This window comes from Lepisosteus platostomus, chromosome 9, assembly GCF_059453375.1.
Source record: "Lepisosteus platostomus isolate fLepPlt1 chromosome 9, fLepPlt1.hap1, whole genome shotgun sequence".
In the NCBI taxonomy this organism is placed as follows: domain Eukaryota; kingdom Metazoa; phylum Chordata; class Actinopteri; order Semionotiformes; family Lepisosteidae; genus Lepisosteus; species Lepisosteus platostomus.
In genome coordinates this window covers 2,199,574-2,215,216 of record NC_142619.1, presented here as the reverse complement: position 1 = coordinate 2,215,216, position 15,643 = coordinate 2,199,574, and the positions used below count along the sequence as shown (strand labels likewise).

Below are 15,643 nucleotides of genomic sequence, written 5' to 3'. Positions count from 1 at the left end.
TGTGTGTGTCTGTACAGTGTCTCCAGTAAGAGTCTGTACAGGTGTGTGTCTATACAGTGTCTCCAGTAAGAGTCTGTACAGGTGTGCGTCTATACAGTGTCTCCAGTAAGAGTCTGTACAGGTGTGCGTCTGTACAGTGTCTCCAGTAAGAGTCTGTACAGGTGTGTGTCTGTACAGTGTCTCCAGTAAGAGTCTGTACAGGTGTGTGTCTATACAGTGTCTCCAGTAAGAGTCTGTACAGGTGTGTGTGTCTGTACAGTGTCTCCAGTAAGAGTCTGTACAGGTGTGTGTGTCTATACAGTGTCTCCAGTAAGAGTCTGTACAGGTGTGTGTCTATACAGTGTCTCCAGTAAGAGTCTGTACAGGTGTGTGTCTATACAGTGTCTCCAGTAAGAGTCTGTACAGGTGTGCGTCTGTACAGTGTCTCCAGTAAGAGTCTGTACAGGTGTGTGCGTCTGTACAGTGTCTCCAGTAAGAGTCTGTACAGGTGTGTGTGTCTATACAGTGTCTCCAGTAAGAGTCTGTACAGGTGTGTGTGTCTGTACAGTGTCTCCAGTAAGAGTCTGTACAGGTGTGTGTGTCTGTACAGTGTCTCCAGTAAGAGTCTGTACAGGTGTGCGTCTGTACAGTGTCTCCAGTAAGAGTCTGTACAGGTGTGTGTCTGTACAGTGTCTCCAGTAAGAGTCTGTAAAGGTGTGTGTGTCTGTACAGTGTCTCCGGTAAGAGTCTGTACAGGTGTGTGTCTGTACAGTGTCTCCAGTAAGAGTCTGTACAGGTGTGTGTCTATACAGTGTCTCCAGTAAGAGTCTGTACAGGTGTGTGTGTCTATACAGTGTCTCCAGTAAGAGTCTGTACAGGTGTGTGTGTCTATACAGTGTCTCCAGTAAGAGTCTGTACAGGTGTGTGTCTGTACAGTGTCTCCAGTAAGAGTCTGTACAGGTGTGTGTCTATACAGTGTCTCCAGTAAGAGTCTGTACAGGTGTGTGTCTATACAGTGTCTCCAGTAAGAGTCTGTACAGGTGTGTGTCTATACAGTGTCTCCAGTAAGAGTCTGTACAGGTGTGTGTCTGTACAGTGTCTCCAGTAAGAGTCTGTACAGGTGTGTGTCTGTACAGTGTCTCCAGTAAGAGTCTGTACAGGTGTGTGTCTATACAGTGTCTCCAGTAAGAGTCTGTACAGGTGTGTGTGTCTATACAGTGTCTCCAGTAAGAGTCTGTACAGGTGTGTGTCTGTACAGTGTCTCCAGTAAGAGTCTGTACAGGTGTGTGTCTGTACAGTGTCTCCAGTAAGAGTCTGTACAGGTGTGTGTGTCTATACAGTGTCTCCAGTAAGAGTCTGTACAGGTGTGTGTGTCTGTACAGTATTATTATTATTATTATACTTTTCTCACACACATTCCTGTCTTCTTTCTTGATGATATTTCTTCCTCCTTCTCTCCTCTGTTGCTAATTATAGCTCCTCTTCATTTCTCCATCAATACACATCTCTCAGGGGCTCTCTAATTGGCCCCTCCATCACCGGCCTCTACCTCCTCTCTCTCTCTCTCTCTCTCTCTCTCCATCACTGGCTCCAGTCTCCTCTCCTGGAGTCTCTGCTGCGGGCTTGTACACTGGAACCTCTTTCACATCCTCCTCTCTCCCTCCATCCCTCTCTCCTGCAGGCTCTCACATGCAGACCTCTATCCCTCTTTCCCTCTCCCTCCATCCCTCTCTCCTGCTCTCCTGCTCTCCGCCTGTCCCTCTCTGACTCTCCGCAAGCCACTTGAAGGCATGATGGCAGCCCCCCCCATCGCTGGACCTGCCCACTCTCTGTACACACGAGCAGGGAGAGGGGCACCCCCACCACACAGACACCCGAGATACTGCAGGAAGAGGCACTTCTGGCCAGCTTGCCCCTTGGGGCCAGAAACCTCCCGGTCTGACATTCCCACTGGGAATTCAACTTCCTCGTGAGGCCAGCAGCGATGCTGGAAGTGTCAGCCCCGTGGCCTGGGTTAAGGGGCGGGGAGGGGAGTTGTTCCAGACCCCCACCACTCTCTGTGTAAGGGGAAGCTGCCCGTTTTCAGACCCAGAGATTCCAGCCGTGTCTCCGTCCTCATGGTGGGACTGAGAGTAGTCCTCTAGACTGTACTGGTCAGTGTTCTGCAGGAGTCTCAGTACCTGTAGCAAGACTTCTCCAAAACGAAGACGAAGGACCCTGGGATTCTGGTGAGATCAGATCCATCTCACAATGAGGTCATGAAACCCATCCCATTTACAGTATCTACGCGCTCCGAACAGACTCAGGCACGTGTCCCGCTGATAGGACAAGGCACACGGGACAATTCCAGGTCAGCCCCACGGAGAGGAGCTACAGGTCCCTGCCAGATCCCTGACTCTCTGTCCTTCAGTGTAGATACTGTAGACACCTGTCTGTCTGTCACACTCACTGCTGTTCACTGTAGATTACACACCTGTCTGTCTGTCACACTCACTGCTGTTCACTGTAGATTACACACCTGTCTGTCCGTCACACTCAACACTGTTCACTGTAGATTACACACCTGTCTGTCTGTCACACTCACTGCTGTTCACTGTAGATTACACACCTGTCTATCTGTCACACTCAACACTGTTCACTGTAGATTACACACCTGTCTGTCCGTCACACTCAACACTGTTCACTGTAGATTACACACCTGTCTGTCTGTCACACTCACTGCTGTTCACTGTAGATTACACACCTGTCTGTCTGTCACACTCACTGCTGTTCACTGTAGATTACACACCTGTCTGTCTGTCACACTCACACCTGTTCACTGTAGATTACACACCTGTCTGTCTGTCACACTCAACACTGTTCACTGTAGATTACACACCTGTCTGTCTGTCACACTCAACACTGTTCACTGTAGATTACACACCTGCCTGTCTGTCACACTCAACACTGGTCGCTGTAGATTACACACCTGTCTGTCTGTCACACTCACTGCTGTTCACTGTAGATTACACACCTGCCTGTCTGTCACACTCACTGCTGTTCACTGTAGATTACACACCTGTCTGTCACACTCAACACTGTTCACTGTAGATTACACACCTGTCTGTGTGTCACACTCAACACTGTTCACTGTAGATTACACACCTGTCTGTCTGTCACACTCACTGCTGTTCACTGTAGATTACACACCTGTCTGTCTGTCACACTCACTGCTGCTCACTGTAGATTACACACCTGTCTGTCACACTCACTGCTGCTCACTGTAGATTACACACCTGTCTGTCTGTCACACTCACACCTGTTCACTGTAGATTACACACCTGTCTGTGTGTCACACTCAACACTGTTCACTGTAGATTATACACCTGCCTGTCTGTCACACTCACACCTGTTCACTGTAGATTACACACCTGTCTGTCTGTCACACTCACTGCTGTTCACTGTAGATTACACACCTGTCTGTCTGTCACACTCACTGCTGTTCACTGTAGATTACACACCTGTCTGTCTGTCACACTCAACAATGTTCACTGTAGATTACACACCTGTCTGTCTGTCACACTCACTGCTGTTCACTGTAGATTACACACCTGTCTGTCTGTCACACTCACTGCTGTTCACTGTAGATTACACACCTGTCTGTCCGTCACACTCACTGCTGTTCACTGTAGATTACACACCTGTCTGTCTGTCACACTCAACACTGTTCACTGTAGATTACACACCTGTCTGTCTGTCACACTCACAGCTGCTCACTGTAGATTACACACCTGTCTGTCTGTCACACTCACTGCTGTTCACTGTAGATTACACACCTGTCTGTCTGTCACACTGTTGCTGCTATAGAGACTGTGGTGACATATACTGTAAACAGTTTAGACCCTGAAGATAAACACCATAGACATTGAAGTGAATTACTGTAGACGGACACTGTAGGTAATTTATCATTATAATATAAATATAGACACCGCAGATAAATAATGTAAAGAAACTATAGATACTATTGTTAAACACTGCAGATAGACACTGTAGAAACTGTAGACAGACGTTTTAGAGAACATGGATAGACACTGCAGGTACACACAGTAGATTCTGTAGAAACTGCTGACACTGCAAATAGATACTTTAGAAACTGTAGATAATGTAGTTAGATACTACAGATTCACACAGCAGAGACTGCAGAGAGATGCTGTATACTGAAGATATTGTGTTTAGACATTGTACATACATAACGTAGACACAGCAGACAAACTGTAGTCGCTGTAGATTCAAACTGTAGATACTGTGGAGACCGCAGATGACAGCTGTGGAAACTACAGACAGATTATGTAGATACTGTAGATGGCAACTCCTGTCTCTACTATCGCCCTCTCCCTCATACTACAGAAGATTCTCCATCACTGTGACAGTAACACACTAACACAGTACTTCTGTCCCTACACCTCAAATCTCTCTCTCTGGCTGCTCCTTCCTCACTCTGGACAAGAGACCCCTCTACAGACCCCACACACACACCACTGTGTCTCCCTCTCTCTCTCCTCACTCTGTACAAGAGACCCTCTACAGACCCCACACACACCACTGTGTCTCCCTCTCTCTCTCCTCACTCTGTACAAGAGACCCCTCTACAGACCCCACACACACACCACTGTGTCTCCCTCTCTCTCTCCTCACTCTGTACAAGAGACCCTCTACAGACCCCACACACACCACTGTGTCTCCCTCTCTCTCTCCTCACTCTGTACAAGAGACCCCTCTACAGACCCCACACACACCACTGTGTCTCCCTCTCTCTCTCCTCACTCTGTACAAGAGACCCCTCTACAGACCCCACACACACCACTGTGTCTCCCTCTCTCTCCTCACTCTGTACAAGAGACCCCTCTACAGACCCCACACACACCACTGTGTCTCCCTCTCTCTCTCCTCACTCTGTACAAGAGACCCCTCTACAGACCCCCCACACACCACTGTGTCTCCCTAACCCCTCTCACTCCTCACTCTGTACAAGAGACCCCTCTACAGACCCCCCACACACCACTGTGTCTCCCTCTCTCTCTCCTCACTCTGTACAAGAGACCCCTCTACAGACCCCACACACACCACTGTGTCTCCCTCTCTCTCCTCACTCTGTACAAGAGACCCCTCTACAGACCCCACACACACCACTGTGTCTCCCTCTCTCTCTCCTCACTCTGTACAAGAGACCCCTCTACAGACCCCACACACACCACTGTGTCTCCCTCTCTCTCTCCTCACTCTGTACAAGAGACCCCTCTACAGACCCCACACACACCCCACTGTGTCTCCCTAACCCCTCTCTCTCCTCACTCTGTACAAGAGACCCCTCTACAGACCCCCCACACACCACTGTGTCTCCCTCTCTCTCTCCTCACTCTGGACAAGAGACCCCTCTACAGACCCCCCACACACCACTGTGTCTCCCTCTCTCTCTCCTCACTCTGTACAAGAGACCCCTCTACAGACCCCACACACACCACTGTCTCCCTCTCTCTCTCCTCACTCTGTACAAGAGACCCCTCTACAGACCCCACACACACCACTGTGTCTCCCTCTCTCTCTCCTCACTCTGTACAAGAGACCCCTCTACAGACCCCCCACACACCACTGTGTCTCCCTCTCTCTCCTCACTCTGTACAAGAGACCCCTCTACAGACCCCACACACACCACTGTGTCTCCCTCTCTCTCTCCTCTCTCTGTACAAGAGACCCCTCTACAGACCCCACACACACCACTGTGTCTCCCTCTCTCTCTCCTCACTCTGTACAAGAGACCCCTCTACAGACCCCACACACACCACTGTGTCTCCCTCTCTCTCTCCTCACTCCGTACAAGAGACCCCTCTACAGACCCCACACACACACCACTGTGTCTCCCTCTCTCTCCTCACTCTGTACAAGAGACCCCTCTACAGACCCCACACACACCACTGTGTCTCCCTCTCTCTCTCCTCACTCTGTACAAGAGACCCCTCTACAGACCCCACACACACCCCTGTGTCTCCCTCTCTCTCTCCTCACTCTGTACAAGAGACCCCTCTACAGACCCCACACACACCACTGTGTCTCCCTCTCTCTCTCCTCACTCTGTACAAGAGACCCCTCTACAGACCCCACACACACCACTGTGTCTCCCTCTCTCTCTCTCCTCACTCTGTACAAGAGACCCCTCTACAGACCCCACACACACCACTGTGTCTCCCTCTCTCTCTCCTCACTCCGTACAAGAGACCCCTCTACAGACCCCACACACACCACTGTGTCTCCCTCTCTCTCCTCACTCTGGACAAGAGACCCCTCTACAGACCCCCCACACACCACTGTGTCTCCCTCTCTCTCCTCACTCTGTACAAGAGACCCCTCTACAGACCCCACACACACACCACTGTGTCTCCCTCTCTCTCCTCACTCTGTACAAGAGACCCCTCTACAGACCCCACACACACCACTGTGTCTCCCTCTCTCTCTCCTCACTCTGTACAAGAGACCCCTCTACAGACCCCACACACACCCCACTGTGTCTCCCTCTCTCTCTCCTCACTCTGTACAAGAGACCCCTCTACAGACCCCACACACACCACTGTGTCTCCCTCTCTCTCTCCTCACTCTGTACAAGAGATCCCTCTACAGACCCCACACACACCACTGTGTCTCCCTCTCTCTCTCCTCACTCTGTACAAGAGACCCCTCTACAGACCCCCCACACACCACTGTGTCTCCCTCTCTCTCTCCTCACTCTGGACAAGAGACCCCTCTACAGACCCCCCACACACCACTGTGTCTCCCTCTCTCTCTCCTCACTCTGTACAAGAGACCCCTCTACAGACCCCACACACACCACTGTGTCTCCCTCTCTCTCTCCTCACTCTGTACAAGAGACCCCTCTACAGACCCCACACACACCCCACTGTGTCTCCCTAACCCCTCTCTCTCCTCACTCTGTACAAGAGACCCCTCTACAGACCCCCCACACACCACTGTGTCTCCCTCTCTCTCTCCTCACTCTGGACAAGAGACCCCTCTACAGACCCCCCACACACCACTGTGTCTCCCTCTCTCTCTCCTCACTCTGTACAAGAGACCCCTCTACAGACCCCACACACACCACTGTCTCCCTCTCTCTCTCCTCACTCTGTACAAGAGACCCCTCTACAGACCCCACACACACCACTGTGTCTCCCTCTCTCTCTCCTCACTCTGTACAAGAGACCCCTCTACAGACCCCCCACACACCACTGTGTCTCCCTCTCTCTCCTCACTCTGTACAAGAGACCCCTCTACAGACCCCACACACACCACTGTGTCTCCCTCTCTCTCTCCTCACTCTGTACAAGAGACCCCTCTACAGACCCCCCACACACCACTGTGTCTCCCTCTCTCTCTCCTCACTCTGTACAAGAGACCCCTCTACAGACCCCACACACACCACTGTGTCTCCCTCTCTCTCTCCTCACTCCGTACAAGAGACCCCTCTACAGACCCCACACACACACCACTGTGTCTCCCTCTCTCTCCTCACTCTGTACAAGAGACCCCTCTACAGACCCCACACACACCACTGTGTCTCCCTCTCTCTCTCCTCACTCTGTACAAGAGACCCCTCTACAGACCCCACACACACCCCTGTGTCTCCCTCTCTCTCTCCTCACTCTGTACAAGAGACCCCTCTACAGACCCCACACACACCACTGTGTCTCCCTCTCTCTCTCCTCACTCTGTACAAGAGACCCCTCTACAGACCCCACACACACCACTGTGTCTCCCTCTCTCTCTCTCCTCACTCTGTACAAGAGACCCCTCTACAGACCCCACACACACCACTGTGTCTCCCTCTCTCTCTCCTCACTCCGTACAAGAGACCCCTCTACAGACCCCACACACACCACTGTGTCTCCCTCTCTCTCCTCACTCTGGACAAGAGACCCCTCTACAGACCCCACACACACCACTGTGTCTCCCTCTCTCTCCTCACTCTGTACAAGAGACCCCTCTACAGACCCCACACACACACCACTGTGTCTCCCTCTCTCTCCTCACTCTGTACAAGAGACCCCTCTACAGACCCCACACACACCACTGTGTCTCCCTCTCTCTCTCCTCACTCTGTACAAGAGACCCCTCTACAGACCCCACACACACCCCACTGTGTCTCCCTCTCTCTCTCCTCACTCTGTACAAGAGACCCCTCTACAGACCCCACACACACCACTGTGTCTCCCTCTCTCTCTCCTCACTCTGTACAAGAGACCCCTCTACAGACCCCACACACACCACTGTGTCTCCCTAACCCCTCTCTCCTCACTCTGTACAAGAGACCCCTCTACAGACCCCACACACACCCCTGTGTCTCCCTCTCTCTCCTCACTCTGTACAAGAGACCCCTCTACAGACCCCACACACACCCCACTGTGTCTCCCTCTCTCTCTCCTCACTCTGTACAAGAGACCCCTCTACAGACCCCACACACACCACTGTGTCTCCCTCTCTCTCCTCACTCTGTAAAAGAGACCCCTCTACAGACCCCACACACACACCACTGTGTCTCCCTCTCTCTCTCCTCACTCTGTACAAGAGACCCCTCTACAGACCCCACACACACCACTGTGTCTCCCTCTCTCTCTCTCCTCACTCTGTACAAGAGACCCCTCTACAGACCCCACACACACACCACTGTGTCTCCCTCTCTCTCTCCTCACTCTGTACAAGAGACCCCTCTACAGACCCCACACACCCCACTGTGTCTCCCTCTCTCTCTCCTCACTCTGTACAAGAGACCCCTCTACAGACCCCACACACACCACTGTGTCTCCCTAACCCCTCTCTCTCCTCACTCTGTACAAGAGACCCCTCTACAGACCCCACACACACCCACTGTGTCTCCCTCTCTCTCTCCTCACTCTGTACAAGAGACCCCTCTACAGACCCCACACACCCCACTGTGTCTCCCTAACCCCTCTCTCTCCTCACTCTGTACAAGAGACCCCTCTACAGACCCCACACACACCACTGTGTCTCCCTCTCTCTCTCCTCACTCTGTACAAGAGACCCTCTACAGACCCCACACACACCACTGTGTCTCCCTCTCTCTCTCCTCACTCTGTACAAGAGACCCCTCTACAGACCCCACACACACCACTGTGTCTCCCTCTCTCTCTCCTCACTCTGTACAAGAGACCCTCTACAGACCCCACACACACCACTGTGTCTCCCTCTCTCTCTCCTCACTCTGTACAAGAGATCCCTCTACAGACCCCACACACACCACTGTGTCTCCCTCTCTCTCTCCTCACTCTGTACAAGAGACCCCTCTACAGACCCCACACACACCACTGTGTCTCCCTCTCTCTCTCCTCACTCTGGACAAGAGACCCCTCTACAGACCCCACACACACCACTGTGTCTCCCTCTCTCTCTCCTCACTCTGTACAAGAGACCCCTCTACAGACCCCACACACACACCACTGTGTCTCCTTCTCTCTCTCCTCTCTCTGTACAAGAGACCCCTCTACAGACCCCACACACACACCACTGTGTCTCCCTCTCTCTCTCCTCACTCTGTACAAGAGACCCCTCTACAGACCCCACACACACACCACTGTGTCTCCCTCTCTCTCCTCACTCTGTACAAGAGACCCCTCTACAGACCCCACACACACACCACTGTGTCTCCTTCTCTCTCTCCTCTCTCTGTACAAGAGACCCTCTACAGACCCCACACACACACCACTGTGTCTCCCTCTCTCTCTCCTCACTCTGTACAAGAGACCCCTCTACAGACCCCACACAAACCCCACTGTGTCTCCCTCTCTCTCCTCACTCTGTACAAGAGACCCCTCTACAGACCCCACACACACACCACTGTGTCTCCCTCTCTCTCTCCTCACTCTGTACAAGAGACCCCTCTACAGACCCCACACACACACCACTGTGTCTCCCTCTCTCTCTCCTCACTCTGGACAAGAGACCCCTCTACAGACCCCACACACACCACTGTGTCTCCCTCTCTCTCTCCTCACTCTGTACAAGAGACCCCTCTACAGACCCCACACACACCACTGTGTCTCCCTCTCTCTCCTCACTCTGGACAAGAGACCCCTCTACAGACCCCACACACACCACTGTGTCTCCCTCTCTCTCCTCACTCTGTACAAGAGACCCCTCTACAGACCCCACACACACACCACTGTGTCTCCCTCTCTCTCCTCACTCTGTACAAGAGACCCCTCTACAGACCCCACACACACCACTGTGTCTCCCTCTCTCTCTCCTCACTCTGTACAAGAGACCCTCTACAGACCCCACACACACCCCTGTGTCTCCCTCTCTCTCTCCTCACTCTGTACAAGAGACCCCTCTACAGACCCCACACACACCCCACTGTGTCTCCCTAACCCCTCTCTCTCCTCACTCTGTACAAGAGACCCCTCTACAGACCCCACACACACCACTGTGTCTCCCTCTCTCTCTCCTCACTCTGTACAAGAGACCCCTCTACAGACCCCACACACACCACTGTGTCTCCCTCTCTCTCTCCTCACTCTGTACAAGAGACCCCTCTACAGACCCCACACACACACCACTGTGTCTCCCTCTCTCTCTCCTCACTCTGTACAAGAGACCCCTCTACAGACCCCACACACACCACTGTGTCTCCCTCTCTCTCTCCTCACTCTGTACAAGAGACCCCTCTACAGACCCCACACACACCACTGTGTCTCCTTCTCTCTCTCCTCACTCTGTACAAGAGACCCCTCTACAGACCCCACACACACCACTGTGTCTCCCTCTCTCTCTCCTCACTCTGTACAAGAGACCCCTCTACAGACCCCACACACACCACTGTGTCTCCCTCTCTCTCTCCTCACTCTGTACAAGAGACCCCTCTACAGACCCCACACACACACCACTGTGTCTCCCTCTCTCTCCTCACTCTGTACAAGAGACCCCTCTACAGACCCCACACACACCACTGTGTCTCCCTCTCTCTCTCCTCTCTCTGTACAAGAGACCCCTCTACAGACCCCACACACCCCACTGTGTCTCCCTCTCTCTCTCCTCACTCTGTACAAGAGACCCCTCTACAGACCCCACACACACCCCACTGTGTCTCCCTCTCTCTCTCCTCACTCTGTACAAGAGACCCCTCTACAGACCCCACACACACCACTGTGTCTCCCTCTCTCTCCTCACTCTGTACAAGAGACCCCTCTACAGACCCCACACACACCACTGTGTCTCCTTCTCTCTCTCCTCACTCTGTACAAGAGACCCCCCTACAGACCCCACACACACACCACTGTGTCTCCCTCTCTCTCTCCTCACTCTGTACAAGAGACCCCTCTACAGACCCCACACACACCACTGTCTCCCTCTCTCTCTCCTCACTCTGTACAAGAGACCCCTCTATAGACCCCACACACACCCCTGTGTCTCCCTCTCTCTCTCCTCACTCTGTACAAGAGACCCCTCTACAGACCCCACACACACCACTGTGTCTCCCTCTCTCTCTCTCCTCACTCTGTACAAGAGACCCCTCTACAGACCCCACACACACCACTGTGTCTCCCTCTCTCTCCTCACTCTGTACAAGAGACCCCTCTACAGACCCCACACACACACCACTGTGTCTCCCTAACCCCTCTCTCTCCTCACTCTGTACTACAGTCTTCTCTGACAGAACTCACAAAGGTGACTCTCCCATGCAGTCCTCTCTCTCTCCCAGTCTCTCAGCACCCTCAGGAACTGACAGAGCACTACTGTGAGTTTAACGCTCATCCCCAGCCCTCCACCCACACACACTCAGTGTTAAAAGGAAGGTAGTCTCAGACACTGGAGTGCAGTAACTTTCAAACAGACCCCTCCCTCCACCCCTCTCTCATCCCTCCATCCCTCTCTCTGTGATCAGTAGGTACAGAAACACTCCTCTCTCATCCCTTCATCCCTCTCTCTGTGATCAGTCTTCACTGTAGATACAGAAACACTCCTCTCTCTCTCTCATCCCTCCATCTGTGATCAGTAGATACAGAAACACTCCTCTCTCTCATCCCTCCATCCCTCTCTCTGTGATCAGTCTTCACTGTAGATACAGAAACACTCCTCTCTCTCTCCTCCATCTCTCTCTCTGTGATCAGTCTTCACTGTAGATACAGAAACACTCCTCTCTCTCTCATCCCTCCATCCCTCTCTGTGATCAGTCTTCACTGTAGATACAGAAACACTCCTCTCTCTCATCCCTCCATCCCTCTCTGTGATCAGTCTTCACTGTAGATACAGAAACACTCCTCTCTCTCTCATCCCTCCATCCCTCTCTCTGTGATCAGTCTTCACTGTAGATACAGAAACACTCCTCTCTCATCCCTCCATCCCTCTCTCTGTGCTCAGTCTTCACTGTAGATACAGAAACACTCCTCTCTCTCTCTCCATCTCTCATCCCTCCATCCCTCTCTCTGTGATCAGTAGGTACAGATACACTCCTCTCTCATCCCTCCATCCCTCTCTCTGTGATCAGTCTTCACTGTAGATACAGAAACACTCCTCTCTCATCCCTCCATCCCTCTCTCTGTGATCAGTAGGTACAGAAACACTCCTCTCTCATCCCTCCATCCCTCTCTCTGTGATCAGTAGGTACAGAAACACTCCTCTCTCATCCCTCCATCCCTCTCTCTGTGATCAGTCTTCACTGTAGATACAGAAACACTCCTCTCTCATCCCTCCATCCCTCTCTCTGTGATCAGTAGGTACAGAAACACTCCTCTCTCATCCCTCCATCCCTCTCTCTGTGATCAGTAGGTACAGAAACACTCCTCTCTCTCATCCCTCCATCCCTCTCTCTGTGATCAGTCTTCACTGTAGATACAGAAACACTCCTCTCTCTCTCTCATCCCTCCATCCCTCTCTCTGTGATCAGTCTTCACTGTAGATACAGAAACACTCCTCTCCCTCATCCCTCCATCCCTCTCTCTGTGATCAGTCTTCACTGTAGATACAGAAACACTCCTCTCTCTCATCCCTCCATCCCTCTCTGTGATCAGTCTTCACTGTAGATACAGAAACACCCCTCTCTCTCTCATCCCTCCATCCCTCTCTCTGTGATCAGTCTTCACTGTAGATACAGAAACACTCCTCTCTCTCTCCATCTCTCTCTCCTCCAACTCTCTCATCCCTCCATCTGTGATCAGTCTTTACTGTAGATACAGAAACACCCCTCTCTCTCTGTGCTCAGTAGGTACAGAAACACTCCTCTCTCTCTGTGCTCAGTAGGTACAGAAACACTCCTCTGTCTCTGTGCTCAGTAGATACAGAAACACTCCTCTCTCTCTGTGCTCAGTAGATACAGAAACACTCCTCTCTCTCTGTGCTCAGTAGGTACAGAAACACTCCTCTCTCTCTGTGCTCAGTAGGTACAGAAACACTCCTCTCTCTCTGTGCTCAGTAGGTACAGAAACACTCCTCTCTCTCTGTGCTCAGTAGATACAGAAACACTCCTCTCTCTCTGTGCTCAGTAGATACAGAAACACTCCTCTCTCTCTGTGCTCAGTAGATACAGAAACACTCCTCTCTCTCTGTGCTCAGTAGATACAGAAACACTCCTCTCTCTGTGCTCAGTAGGTACAGAAACACTCCTCTGTCTCTGTGCTCAGTAGGTACAGAAACACTCCTCTCTCTCTGTGCTCAGTAGGTACAGAAACACTCCTCTCTCTCTGTGCTCAGTAGATACAGAAACACTCCTCTCTCTCTGTGCTCAGTAGATACAGAAACACTCCTCTCTCTCTGTGCTCAGTAGATACAGAAACACTCCTCTCTCTCTGTGCTCAGTAGATACAGAAACACTCCTCTCTCTGTGCTCAGTAGGTACAGAAACACTCCTCTGTCTCTGTGCTCAGTAGGTACAGAAACACTCCTCTCTCTCTGTGCTCAGTAGGTACAGAAACACTCCTCTCTCTCTGTGCTCAGTAGATACAGAAACACTCCTCTCTCTCTGTGCTCAGTAGGTACAGAAACACTCCTCTCTCTCTGTGCTCAGTAGGTACAGAAACACTCCTCTCTCTCTGTGCTCAGTAGATACAGAAACACTCCTCTCTCTCTGTGCTCAGTAGATACAGAAACACTCCTCTCTCTGTGCTCAGTAGATACAGAAACACTCCTCTCTCTGTGTGCTCAGTAGATACAGAAACACTCCTCTCTCTGTGTGCTCAGTAGATACAGAAACACTCCTCTCTCTGTGTGCTCAGTAGATACAGAAACACTCCTCTCTGTGCTCAGTAGATACAGAAACACTCCTCTCTCTCTGTGCTCAGTAGATACAGAAACACTCCTCTCTCTCTGTGCTCAGTAGATACAGAAGCCCCGTCTCTCCTCGACCCCGACCCCCTCTCTCTCTCTCTCTCGGGCTCTGTGATAGAGGGATGCTGTCTTACTGTGTAGTAGAATGATCTGCTCCAGCGTTTCCCCAGTGCTGAGACAGGCGACGGGCCGCCGGCGGGGGGTCTTTAGAGCACAGCAGGAGCTCAGCCACCAGCAGACCCCCAGCAGTGGGGGGGGGAATGAGGAAAAAAAATCACTCCGGGGGAAAAAAAGACAACCGGGGCAGCGGAGAAGAGGCAGAATATCCCGGCTCTCTCCCGCTCCGTGCCCGTCTCGTCCGCGTAGCAGAATCCCACCTGTCCGTGTCTCCGCGGCAGGGCAGGGCTGTGCTCCGGCTCTTCCTCGCTCTCTCTCTCTCGGGCAGGCTGTCAGCTCCTCTCCGCTCGGCACGTCCGGAGCTCCCCGATCGCTGGCTCTCTCTCTCTGGATCCCTAGCTGCCTGGCTCACTCCCTTCCTCCCGCCGGCCCCGCCCCCCGCTCCTCCCCCTCCGCGGCGCGTCACCCGCTCGCCCCGCCCCCCTCTCTCCTCTCTGAGCCCTTCTAACCCAGATACAAGCCAGACCCCCCCCTCCTGCTCGCACTCCCGCTCCCTTTGATGTCGGGCAGGGACGCGGGGAGGCTGTGCTGTGAAAGACTTTCCTTTTATGGCTGCGAAGTGCGAGACGGATTTTGACAGATAGGCTGAAGAAGACTCGAGGGCAGCACACATTTGTTACAGAGGCTGTACAGACACACACCTGTACAGACTCTTACTGGAGACACTGTACAGACACACACCTGTACAGACTCTTACTGGAGACGCTGTACAGACACACACCTGTACAGACTCTTACTGGAGACACTGTACAGACGCACACACCTGTACAGACTCTTACTGGAGACACTGTACAGACACACACACCTGTACAGACTCTTATTGGAGACACTGTACAGACACACACACCTGTACAGACTCTTACTGGAGACACTGTATAGACACACACCTGTACAGACTCTTATTGGAGACACTGTACAGACACACACACCTGTACAGACTCTTACTGGAGACACTGTATAGACACACACACCTGTACAGACTCTTATTGGAGACACTGTATAGACACACACACCTGTACAGACCCTTACTGGAGACACTGTATAGACACACACACCTGTACAGACTCTTACTGGAGACACTGTATAGACACACACACCTGTACAGACTCTTACTGGAGACACTGTACAGACACACACCTGTACAGACTCTTACTGGAGACACTGTATAGACACACACACCTGT

General features: G+C 52.1%; 1 protein-coding gene across 1 annotated transcript in view; it reads right to left on the bottom strand.

Annotated features, from left to right (window-relative positions):
- Positions 1 to 14,828, bottom strand: part of shank1 (SH3 and multiple ankyrin repeat domains 1) — a 118,634-nt gene extending 103,806 nt beyond the window's left edge. Inside the window, exon 1 of the mRNA XM_088646418.1 lies at positions 14,418 to 14,828. The gene's annotated coding sequence lies outside the window, so the exon portion shown is untranslated. The remainder of the gene's footprint in view (positions 1 to 14,417) is intronic.
- Between the last annotated feature and the right edge of the window lie 815 nt (positions 14,829 to 15,643).